Source organism: Anabrus simplex, chromosome 5 (genome assembly GCF_040414725.1).
Source record: "Anabrus simplex isolate iqAnaSimp1 chromosome 5, ASM4041472v1, whole genome shotgun sequence".
NCBI lineage: Eukaryota > Metazoa > Arthropoda > Insecta > Orthoptera > Tettigoniidae > Anabrus > Anabrus simplex.
Genome location: NC_090269.1, coordinates 453330814 through 453341871, shown reverse-complemented (window position 1 = coordinate 453341871; position 11058 = coordinate 453330814). Strand labels below are relative to the sequence as shown.

The 11058-nt window shown below is 38.5% G+C and overlaps 1 protein-coding gene across 1 annotated transcript in view; it reads right to left on the bottom strand.

Annotated features, from left to right (window-relative positions):
• Window positions 1–11058, bottom strand: part of LOC136874642 (zinc finger protein 343-like) — a 243509-nt gene that overhangs the window by 148889 nt on the left and 83562 nt on the right. The gene's annotated exons all lie outside the window — the stretch shown is intronic.

The window sequence follows — 11058 nt, the reverse complement described above, 5'->3', positions numbered from 1 at the left end:
CCATTCGTTAGTCTGGTCTCTCAACAGATACCCATCCGATATGGTTGCACCTGCGGCTCGGCTATCTGCATCATTGGAACAAGTACTATGTAATAAAGGTTTAGAGCGTGTTGGTGTTGTATGTACGTGCCAATTGCACAAGTGTTAAACTAACATTTGCCGAGTAACTAGAATCTTATTTATTCACATTGTACAATAGGCTATTTTATGAAATCAAATCAGGTACCAGTAGCAATTCTGGAGAGATGGCCTGGAATGACATCAGTAGATGTATAAGTTTGAGTGGTGTCTTTAAAAATAGGAAAGATCACAATGTGTTTCAGGCATCAGTCCATAGACTGGTTTGTTGCAGTCCACCTTGCCACCCTATCCTGTAAAATGTCCTGAAATAGTGTTTGGTGACAACAGACTTAACATCGGCAGTCTAGATAAATACGCAAGTTTTTTACTATATTATAATTGTATATAATTAATTTTTTGTCATTACTGTTTCATGTTATCACTTATCTCTCTATCATTGACAAGTTTACGCTACGTAAACAATACTGTACATATATAAGCTTATTTAAGTGATTTGATAGAATCTGAGGATGTTCTTGTAGAACGAAACATGTCATTCTTTGTATGTTAGTGTGTGTTTTACAGATATGCTTTTAGTGTTTTAATTTACATTGTATTTGCTATGTGTTTGACAGACTGAAAAGCCTTTGCTACATTTAACTAAGTCAACACTGGAAAACATGGCTTCATTTTTAACAAATCATTTTTAACAAACAAACCCTATCCTGTGCTAACTTTTTCATTTCTACGTAACTAATGCACCCTATGTCTGCTCTGATCTGCTTTTCATATTCATACCTTGGTCTACCCCTACTGTTCTTACCCCTTACACTTCCTTCAAAAACCAACTGAACAAGTCCTGGGTGTCTTAAGATGTGTACTATCATTCTATCTCTTCTTCTCGTCAAATACTTGTAATAAATATATCCAAATCGATCTCCTCTCACCAATTCAATTCAGTATCTCTTCATTCGTGCTTCAATCTATCCATCTCACGTTCAGCATTCTCTCTGTATCACCACATTTCAAAAGCTTCTGTTCTCTTTCTTTATGAGCAACTTCTCGTCCATGTTTCACTTCCATACAATGTCACACACCACACAGAAGTCTTCAAAAACATCTTTCTAATTCCTGTATCAATGATTGATGTAAGCAAATTCCTTTTCTTAAGAAAGCTCTTCCTTGCTTGTGGTAATCTGCATTTTATGTCCTCCTTACTTCTGCCATCTTTAGTTATTTTACTACCCTAGTAACAATATTCATCTACTTCCTTTAAGACTTCATTTCCTAATCTAATATTTCCTGCATCACCTGCCTTCGTTCGAGTGCACTCCTTTACTTTTGTTTTGGACTTATTTATTTTCATCTTGTACTCCTTACCCAAGACTTCGTCCATACAATTCAGCAGCTTCTCGAGATCTTCTGCAGTCTCAGATAAAATAACTATATCATCGGCAAATCTCAAGGTTTTGATTTCCTCTCCTTAGATTGTGATTCCCCTTACAAATTCCTCTTTGATTGCCTTTAATACCTGTTCTATGTAAACATTGAAAAGAAGGGGGAGAAACTGCAGCCTTGCCTCACTGCTTTCTGGATAGCTGGTACTTTTTCAAAGCCCTCGATTCTTATCACTGCAGACTGATTTTTATACAGATTGTAGATAATTCTTCGTTCTCAGTATCTGATCCCAGTCGCCTTCAGAATCTTAAATAGCTTGGTCCAGTCAACATTATCGAATGCCGTTTCTAGATCTACGAATCCCATGTACGTGGGCTTGTCCTTCTTCATTCAATACTCTAAGATCAGACGTAAAGTCAGGATTGCTTCACGTGTTCCTACATTTCTTCTGAAGCCAAATTGATCTTCTCTTAACTCAGCTTCAACTAGTTTCTCCATTCTTCTGTAAATAATACATGTTAAAAGTTTGCAGGCATGAGATACTAAACTAATGGTGCGGTAGTTTTCACACCTGTCAGCACCAGCTTTCTTGGGAATAGGTATAACAACATTCTGCCAAAGATCGGATGGGACTTCTCCTGTCTCATATATCTTACACACTAAATGGAATAACCTTGCCATGCTGGTTTCTCCTAAGGCAGTCAGTAATTCAGAGGGAATGTCATCAATTCCAGGTGCCTTGTTCCTATTTAAGACGCTCACAGCTCTGACAAACTCTGATCTAAGTGCGGCCAGTATCCAGTATTCGGGAGATAGTAGGTTCGAACCCAAGTGTTGGCAGCCCTGAAGATGGTTTTCCGTGGTTTCCCATTTTCACACCAGGCAAATGCTGGGGCTGTACCTTAATTAAGGCCACGGCCGCTTCCTTCCCACTCCTAGCCCTTCCCCGTCCCATAGTCGCCATAAGACCTGTCTGTGTCGGTGCGACGTTAAGCAAGTAGCAAAAAAAAAAAAAAAAAAAAAAGCAAACTCTGATCTCAAAATTTGGTCCCCCATTTCATCAGCATCAACAGCCTCTTCTTGTTCCAGAACCAAATTATCTACATCTTCACCTTAATACAACTGTTGGATATGTTCCTGCCATTTTTCTGCTTTGTCTTGCTTCCCTAGAAGTGGCTTTCCATCTGAGCTCTTAATATTCATACACCCAGATTTCCTTTCTCCAAACGTTTCCTTGATTTTCCTGTATACAGCATCTACCTTTCCTATGACCATGCAACCTTCAACATCCTTGCACTTCTCCTTCAGACATTATTCCTTAGCTACCTTGCACTTTCTATCCACTTCATTCTTTAATCAACTGTACACTTTTCTGCCTTCTTGATTTCTAGCATTCTTGTATTTTTGTCATTCGTCAATCAGGTCTAGTATCTCCTGAGTTATCCACTGATTCTTAGTTAATCTTTTCTTCCTTTGTAACATTTCTTCGGCAACCCTACTGACTTCATTTTTCATGACTATCCACTCTTCCTCTATTACGTTTCCTTCAGCCTTTTCATTTATTCCTTGTGCAACATGTTCCTTGAAACAATCTCTCACACACTTTTCTTTCAATTTGTCTAGATCCCATCTTTTTGCATTCTTTCCTTTCTTCAGTTTCTTCAACTTTTGATGGCATTTCATGACCAACAAGTTGTGGTCAGAGTCCACATCTGTTCCTGGGAAAGTTTTGCAATCCAACACCTGGTTTCTGAATCCCTCCCCAATCATAATGAATTCAATTTGATACCTACCAGTTTCTCCAGGTCATGTCCACGTATACAGCCATCGTTTGTGGTGTTTGAACCAAGTATTAGGAACGACTAAATTATGATTGGTGCAGAATTCAACCAGCTGGCTTCCTCTTTCGTTCCTTTGTCCCAATCCGAATTCTCCTACTGTATTGCTTTCTCTTCCTTGGCCTACCACTGCATTCCAGTCTCCCATCACAATGAGATTCTCATCACCTTTTACATATTGTATTGAATCTTCTATCTCTTCATATATTCTTTGGATTTCCTCATCATCCGCTGAACTAGTGGTCATATAGACCTGCACTATTTTGGTGGGCATTGGTTTGGTGTCTTTCTTGATGACATTAATTCTTTCACTATGCTGGTCATAGTAGCTTACCCGCTGTCCTATTTTCTTATTCATTATTAAACCAACTCCTGCAATTCCTCTGTTTGATTTTGTGTTGATAATTTGGTAGTCGCCTGACCAAAAGTCCTGTTCTTCCTGCCAATGTACTTCATTTATGCATACTACATCTAAATTTAGTCTATCCATCTCCCTTTTCAGATTCTCTAACCTACCACAATGACTCAAACTTCTAACATTCCACGCTCGGACTCGCAGAATGTCAGTATCCATCTTCCTGATGATCGCCCCCTCTGGTGTAGTCCCCACCCGGAGATCCGAATGGGGGACCAGTTTACCTCCAGAATATTTTACCCGGGAGGAAACCATCATCAGTACATCATTCATACAGAAAGAGCTGCATGTCTTCGGGAGGTAGTTACGGCTGTAGTTTCCCATTGCTTTCAGCCGTGTAGCAGTATCAACTCAGCTAAGCCACGTTGAGTATTATTACAAGGCCATATCAGTCAATCACCTAGACTGCCACCCTTGCAACTTCCAAAAGGCTGCTACCCTCTTTCGTTGAACCATTCCTTGGTTTGGTCTCTCAATAGATATCCATCCGATATGGTTGCACCTGTGGCTCGGCTATCTGCTTCATTGGGACATGCAAGCCTCCCCACCGCGGAAAGGTCACATGGTTCGCAGGGGAGGAGTGATCACAATATGAAGATAGATCTGGAATTCAAGAGGACAAATTGGTGCAAATATTCATTTATAGGGATGGAAGTTAGGGATTGGAATAACTTACCAAGGGAGATGTTCAATAGATTTCCATTTTATTTTATTTTTTGCAATAATTTAAGTAAAGGCTAGGAAAACAACAGATAGGGAATTTGCCACCTGAGCGATTGCTCTAATTGCTCATCAGTAGTGATTGATTGATTCTATCAATGCATTTAGTGTAACTAAATTTCTGTAAATTCTGTTAAATTTTATTCCTGTTGTTTAATACCTAGTATATGCCTTAGTAGAATTTTAGTCTAGTTTGTAATTGCAGACTTAACATTAAACATAGGGCCTAACTAAGTGATGATGCTTGTGCTTGTGGTTTAAATTTCTGAACCCCTCCTTTGCTGAAACCAGATCAAAATATATCTACCATTGGAAAATTTATAGCTGACACTTTAGAGAAGTTCATATAGAGGTTTGTCGCAATATGAGCAGGACTCCCTTGCATCACTTACACTTTGCCTTGACAGCTGAATTAATGCACACTATGATTCTTACTCCGAAATAATGCTACTTCATATTCCTCAGAGATTAAAATCTGCATGATCTCATATACACTTGTACACACGTTTAAGAGCAATTCTGATGGGACCGATAACCCACCTCTGTTTAGGCTATTAAACATGTAATTTTTCACTGTTTCATTTGATATGCTCGAGATACGGTATCTGCAATTAAGATTACTGGCTAGCTTAAAAGCTACATAACCTGAAATGTAAATGACAGGAAACATGTTATCAAAGTCTACTTCTATTTCATTTACTTTAACTAGTACACTGAAAAATTCACTGCATTTATCTGTTTTATCAGTTATGTTCAATGAATCGGAATCTAACTTAAACATGTCATTGCTTGTATTTCTTGATATTTTGCAGACCTTAATCCTAGCAAACACTGCACTCTTATCTTCTTCTCAGCTTCAAAATCTTGTAAAACAAAACAGATACATAACAATTGGGACCACAAAAATGTCTATAAGCACTACATTTCTTTTCAAGTTAATCGAATTGAAACTTTTCTGGCAACACATACTCGACTTGAGGTAGATTGAAACAGAAGCTTATCAACTCAATCGTGGCACTTGTTGTTTGTCTTAGAGCCCTGAAAGTGCGTACTGAAAGGCATCATGCTTAGAATACCTGAGCACTGAAATGTATCCTTCTTGATAAGAACCATAATTGCTGGAGCATGAAGGAACACAGCAATGCCTTGGCATCTGAAATTAAGCCTAGCTTTATTTGTTATTGTGATATTTGTGCAATGTAAAATAAAATAACACCATCGTGCTGCAATTTCAAAGTACTGTAATTTGAATAATGCAAACACTTTAAAAGCGATGTGCATTGTTGCTATTATACATACTGCAACATGAGAAAGCTTTTTTTTTTTTTTGCTAGTTGCTTTAAGTCGCACCGACACAGATAGGTCTTATGGCGACGAATGGACAGGGAAGGGCTAGGAGTGGGAAGAAAGCGGCCGTGGTCTTAATTAAGATACAGCCCCAGCATTTGCCTGGTGTGAAAATGGGAAACCATAGAAAACCATTTTCAGGGCTGCCAACAGTGGGGTTCGAACCTACTATCTCCCGAATACTGGATACTGATATAAAAGGTCCGTTATTGGACATTATAAATTTTCCAGCTAACTCATTCCTGGTTGCCAGCGTTTCGCCCCTGTGTGCAAGACTGGGCTCATCAGTTGGCACCTAGCACACCTACCAAGATGCTGGCTAGTGCATACCGTGGAGGCCACTGTGTAGGCTAATTGTAGCCACCGGCAGTGCCAATGCAATTTGAGAGACTTTGTCTCATTATAAAAAATTGATGCCTGCTTGGCCATCAGATGATATAGAGGGAATATGAAATCTTTGTTCCGAATGAGTAAATTTATAATACCAATATAAAAGCTCCGTTATTGGACCTTATAAATTTTCCAGCTAACTCATTCCTGGATACTCGCCGCACTTAAGCGACTGCAGCTATCGAGCTCGGTATGAGGAAGCTTACCTTTGCCGTAAAATGATATCGTTCCATGGTACCAAATAGCGTGTATGTTAATTTTTAAACTATTACACATAAAATTCTTCAGTATACTCTGAACTTAAAACAATGCCATCAAGTTAATTCACACACAACCCAAAATATAATGATACATCACGTTAGACTTGTTTACAAATTACTAATACAGAAGTCACCGTGGTCAGATCTCCACCTTATAGTCAAGCCATGCGTATACTTCACCCAAATGATAATCATTTCGTGTTTTGTTTTGTTTCAATTTTTTTCAAACATTTGGTTATGGGTGTAAATTCACAGTGTGTGAACTGATGTCATTTGGAAAGATATTTAAAATCGATGTCTTCAATATTCTTATGTCCCATTTATATTACCAACAAATTAGTAGTTTAAAATGTGTAAAAATGCTGTTCTAGGGCAGTCTCCACTGATAATTCTACTAAGTTCTGTTCTAACACATGCAGTTCCGTTTGTAAGAGAGAACGACTTTCATCACCACGTAATAAGAGTTTGTTTGGCGTTTGGCTTTCAGTGTATGAGGACATGTTCGTCTCACCTGGTGCGAGTCTCTGTATTTGACACCCGTGGGCGACCTGCACATCTGGCTGTTACAAGATGATAATGAGTATGATCTGATGGACGATGTCATGCGCTCACTCCATATAAACACTGTTTGAATCGAATCCAGGGTGTCTGCACATTGGAAATTACATACCACCATCTCTCCTACTCTGCCAGACAGTGTATGGATAGTGAATTTTTTCCAACAATGAGTCAGACCAGTAAATACTTCATGCTTTATCTGGGCCATAGGGCAGGCCTAGACAACAGTAGTAAACAGCAACAAAAATAGCATACAGGACCATCTTCAGGACTGCCGACAGTCGGGTTCAAACCCACTATCTCCCATATGCGATCTCACAGCTGGATGCTCCTAACCGCATTGCCAACTCACCCGGTGACCATACTTACAAACAGCTAAGAAGCATATTCCCAGAGGAGAGAGGAAATCATATATAACAGGCTGGGTCAAGATCTACACTGAATTTCAGTAGGATGAAGGAAATGACATTGACCTTCTTCATGCCTTTTTCTTTTTGCTAGGGGCTTTATGTCGCACCAACACAGATAGGTCTTATGATGACAATGGGATAGGAAAGGCCTAGGAGTTGGAAGGAAGCAGCCGTGGCCTTATTTAAGGTACATCCCCAGCATTTTCCTGGTGTGAAAATGGGAAACCACGGAAAACCATCTTCAGGGCTGCCGATAGTGGGATTCGAACCTACCATCTCCTGGATGCAAGCTCATAGCCACGCGTTTCTACGTGCACGGCTAACTCGCCTGGTCTTCATGCCTTAGATGAAGCCAGAAGGCATAGGTGGACTCAAACTGACATGGTTTGATAACATATTACACCACTTCAATTCTTGCCGAATGTATGCTATCATTCAATATTATTGACGGTACAAAAATAAGAAATGAATAATGAATACCAGCAAAGAACCTAATGACACATGTAGATATGACATTTATGCAATACCTCAAGCACAATCAATCTTTTTTCTTTCCATAACAGGAACATAAATAATGAATCACATAGCTGAACTAGAAGATAACTCAGCCAATGGCTATGACAATATCTCAAGTAAGACACTTAAAACAATTAGTTCATATATTCTACAGCCTCTGCATTATTTTTAGTCTATCACAAATGAAAGGACAATTTCCAGACCCATTCAAAATTGCTATCATAGTCCTAATCCATAAATCAGGCAATATGAGAGATTTAAAAAATTATTGCCAAATTTCTCTCACAACCCACCTTTCAAAATTACTAGAGAAATGCACTAAAACCAGATTACTTAATAACCTGAATAAGCAGAACACATTGTCTCCAAATCAGTTTGGATTTAGACCAAAAGTTAGTGCTCAAGATGCAATATTCTTGTTAACTGATTATTTGTATAAAACCATTGATAGCTCCAAAAGGACTATTTCTATATTTTGGATTTAACAAGGGCATTTGATACCATAGGCCACAATATACTCCTTAGAAAGTTTGAAAAAGTAGGCATTCATGGAATTCCTCAAAATCTAATTAAAAGCTCTCTTTCTAACAGAATACACAAGGTAGGAATCAAGGATACCTTAAAAAAAGTGTTCAAGTAAAAAATCAGAGTACCCCAAGGAACAGTGTTAGGACCAATCCTTTTTCTGATATATATCAATAATCTGTGTGAGCTAAACTGTAATGCAAAAATTAACTCATATGCTGATGCACGGTAGTCACAGTCGCGGGTGAAACTTGGGAGGACACCTTCAACAGAGCTCAAGAAGCCCTAGTCATAGTTCAGAAATGGCTAAACAACCACCTACTTACTTGAAATGAAAGAAAACAAAATTCCTCTGCTTCTCACATAATAACACAATATAACCCTCAGACACTAAGCCTCCACACTCAAACTTGCAAAAATACTGAAAGTTGAAACTGTTATACTTTACTGAAATCAATAAATGTTTCATACCTAGGGATAATTGTAGATAGTTACCTGAAATGGAACTTTCATGCATCAAATTTGATCATTAAACTTCAGAAACTTATTTTTTTATATTTTATAGAATTAGAAATGTTATTTCAACAAAACCCTTGAAGTCTGTACACTTTGCCTTAGTTCAATTGCATCTGTAATATTGAGTTAACAGTTGGGGTGGAATACTTGAATCACACTTGGCTCAGGTAAATACATGCCAGTACTACATACTGAAAGTCATGTACAAAAAGCCTCTGATGTTTCCAACATATGAACTGTTCCAGCAAAACATGGTACTTAACATACGGCAGCTATGTGTGCAGTCAGTGACCCTATACATGCATAAAAATTTAAAGCTCTTCAGCAAAGAACACAAGTCAAAAATTTGCACTAGGCTGCAAGACAGAACCACGCCGGAACACTTTACTTGGACAAAGAAATCTAAGTTGTCTAGCGCCACGGATATACAATGTATTACCTGTGGACGTGCTCAATGTCAATCAGAATACCCTGGAATAAGGCTATTCACATGGATCATTAACAATTATTACAAAGTAGATCAACTTATAAATTTCCATTATGATATTTGAATAAACTATTCCTCTCTACTAAGAAACCAACGTTCTTCTTAACCCATGTCTCTCCATTTCCAGCTTCCTGTTTATTACACCAAATGTAGAAAAACAGTTCATGAAATTACTGTAGTACAGTATCACCAAAATGATAATGGAGTAAATGATATTCACTAAAAGCCATGATGTACAAAATTAGCTATTGCATTTCTGAAACCTACACACAAGTTTATCTTATGTGGGATTCACACTGTATCTTTTACTACCTCTGTATGTTTATGTGAGATATTGATCGTGAATAAAAATGTTTAAAATAATAATAATAATATTGGTTACTCTCAGTACTGAGTGCAACACTTAATATTTTACCTTATCGCTGCATCATAGGTCTGGTATATTGTGACACATTCCTATCAGGTGTGTATAACTCTAAATGATACATGCAGATCTATTACAATACATATTGTTTAAAATCCACTCCAGTCGATTGGCTTGAACACCTTACAGGAATTGTAGACGAAATAAGGAAAGACAGAAAGTGGAGCTGGTAATGGCTGAAGTTAAAGAAGAAATCCCTTGGAACATTGAAGGTTCCAGCTATGTAGAGATCCTCTGGTCTGTTACATGCTGGACTCCCTAGGAGGAGGTTCTGTCACACAGTCACTTTCCTAGGTTCTGGTACTACAGTGCATTCACAAGGAGCGTCTCTCCACACTGGACTTCCTTGCCTCATGCTGTGACAAGATTGAGGTCAGTCATACATTGTATTTTCTAAGCTCTGGCTCTAAGGCAAGCTGGGCACTCTGCTCTGGCAAGGAGATTCTATTACACACTCAACTTCCTCGGCCCGGCCTCTTCAGCCAAGGCATTATGATGCAAATCAAATCAAAATCTCTTTATTTGCAAATGAGGTGTCTACCTCGGTGGCAAATGGTACACTAAAATACATTATTGTCAAGCACTAAATTTTAAATTAACAGGAGACGAAGAAAATTTTTCCTAGAATACAATATTATACTATTTACGCTAATAATTTTTTCTATTAAACACAAACATCATCCTTAATAAATTTATATAGTTTACAAAATTCTACTTATAATATCTTACAAACATAGTCAACTCATATACAGTACGGTATGTGAAATTACTTCTAATAATACTATACAACTGGTATAAGATTAAAATTAACATTGAATTTATTTATATATTTATATTTTACCCATTTTGGATGCTGTGACAAGGAGGGTGTCACAGGCTCGACTTCCTAAGACTGGGATCTAAAGGCAAGCAGGCACACTGCTTGACACGAAAGGAAGACTTGTATCACACCCGGCTTCCTAGGCCAGGGGTCTACAAGTTTGGCTTCCATAATGCCGTGAAAAGGAGGGTCTGTCACTCGACTTTCTAGGCTCAGACTCTGCTGTGACAAGAAGGGACTACCGCACACTGCCATGGCAAGGCTTTCACAATGCTGCGGAAAGGAGGGTCTGTCACATGCTCGACTTCGTAGGCTCAGGCTCTGACATGACAAGAAGGGACTACCGCACACTGCCATGGTTACACAGGCAAGGC